Genomic DNA, 2,322 nt, shown 5'->3' on the forward strand with positions numbered 1-2,322 from the left:
GGCATTGTCCACCCGCTCCCATTCCAGTGCTCCCTGCACCCCACCTTCTAGCTCAGAGGAGAGAGTGTCTGTTGTTTTACTGTCAGTTTTCTTTCAATCAGGTCATGGGCTATTTTTGTGAATCTCGGCTCACATTCCTGTCGGGGGAATTGAGGCCAATAAATAAAATGTTCACCTATTGGCTCCAGGGCATCCTCAGAGTCCCTAAGCCAGAAGAGCTACCAGAGATTCCTGGAAAAGCTGCTCATTCTGTAACTCTCATACACAGTGACAGTGTCCCGTTCCTTCCTGACATTGACAGACTGGTTATTTTCCAGGGGCCATGACGACTTGGTACATTCATCCAGTCAGGATGTCTTCATTTTTTTTGCCAAAAATCTGATTCATGCTTCTGATTTCTAAAAATCAAAATTGTTTATTTTCTAGTGCATCCCAGAGACATAATCTGATGGGCTGCCGGCTCCCCAGGCACATGAAGCAGTAGGATCTCCACAGCCAGGCAATGTGCTTCTGGAGAGAACATCCTTTGCTTTAGTTAATTAATAAAATATCTTGCATTTCAGTCCTTATCAATGCATTTTGAGCTCTCTTATCCACCACAAATATCATAAACCCTCTTTGTGTGGTCTGATACATGTGGATAATTTCAAATGGCCAAAGAAATAGCCTGTCTTACTGGATATTTAGCTTGTCATTTAAATATTCTCTAATATTTTTGTTACTGCAATTTTCTTTTTAGAGATTTTAGCCTTAGATGTATGTGCTCCCCGAAAGATATAGAAATAGAAACAGACTGAGGGATAGTGAGAAATCACTCCCCAAAGAGATAGGCAAGCTGCAAATTCCTTTCTCCTCCATTCCCCTCTCAGGATCTAGAGCACTCATACAAGTGACCAGTTCCAGGACCCAAACTCTGCCATCTGCTGGACCCTATGATATAATTTTTAAGTAAATGAGTATATCCGAAGGATTAGGTCCTAGAAATGGAATTCCTGAGTCAAAAGGCAAATGACTTAGTGATTGTGACAGTTTTTGCCATGTTCTTTTCCTGCTTCTTTCTACCAGAAGCCTGGTGGTTAAAGTGCCATTGTATTTACATGGAAATTAAGCCACTTTTTGAAGGGTGGTAGGATATAGAAGAAAAAGACAGGTGGATCCTGATAACTTTCTGTGGTGTCTGTGTCAGATCAATGCTGCTGGTCACCAGGCTGCTTCCATAAGACAGTTTTTGTATATGTTTTTGGAACTCTTCTATGCCACTCTTTGTAGCACATAATCTTCCCCGCTGAAGGGCTCTAAACAGAAACATTTCCTCAAGTCTTACAAATGTGCCAACACTTAGCCAGACATCTGTCTCTATAAATCATTACAAAGGGGCTGAGGATGGCATGATCAAGGACTAGAAGTCCTTGAGCAAGTATGAGTAAGGAATTATTCTTCACGAGGTAATTTACACATGAAGTAATAAGAGAATATGTCCAATAAAAGAGAAGAAAACAAAGCATCAGAAGGAGAACACTTCGGGCGGCTTTGATCTCAGGGGGCATGTTGTACACACGCTTGGTGTTCTGCAGGTAGAGCATGTTCTTGTGGTGCTGGTGGAGAAGGAACACCATGTAGCCACTGGCCAAGCTCGTGAGGCCCAGTAACAAGGCATCATGCAGGGTCATGCCAGTGAAAGTCATTTATCATGTAAGCTGGCTTTGTGATAGTAAACAACAATATTGATGAACATGAATAAATTGTGACCCATTCATGTTTGCATTCGTGATGACATGGAGTAAGGGCATACTCAAGGATTTGAACACCCAGAAGAAAAGCAGACAGGGAAGGATGTGCCAAGCTGCTTTTGGCTTTTGCCAGCCACACACGGAGGGCCTGGGACTGATTGTGGTGACCTGGACCACTGTGAGGAGGCTGTAGGTGCACATGGACAGTCCCCAAGACACCTTGCACAGGTAAACAACCATCTTACAGCCCGTGTTATATAGAAAGTTTTTCATACCAAAAGCTATCATCATGTGCTGCATTGCTTTGGTAAAAATCAGTATGATATTTTTCAAAGTCAAGTAGATGAGAACAATGTGAGAACAGATTTCTTCTCACCATCCAGAAAGTAAGCACACATGTAATTCACAAAGACAGAGAGGTTCTCCACCATGCGAAGTCCAGGCAAAAGGAGGAATACTGTTTCTTTGGCAATATCCATGATCACTCTTTACTTCCCGGACAGAAACTCTTTGGGCTCATCCCAGATGTTCTGAACACAGCACCAGTCATGAAGATGTGTGCCTGTCAAGGTAGTATGTCCCCAAGGGTTCT

The 2,322-nt window shown here is 42.7% G+C and overlaps 1 pseudogene; it reads right to left on the reverse strand.

Annotated features, from left to right (window-relative positions):
* Positions 1-1,454: 1,454 nt before the first annotated feature.
* LOC114006001 (olfactory receptor class A-like protein 1) lies at positions 1,455-2,209 on the reverse strand (annotated as a pseudogene).
* Between the last annotated feature and the right edge of the window lie 113 nt (positions 2,210-2,322).

This window comes from Tupaia chinensis, unplaced genomic scaffold (assembly GCF_000334495.1).
Source record: "Tupaia chinensis unplaced genomic scaffold, TupChi_1.0 Scaffold145196_1, whole genome shotgun sequence".
Lineage (NCBI taxonomy): Eukaryota > Metazoa > Chordata > Mammalia > Scandentia > Tupaiidae > Tupaia > Tupaia belangeri.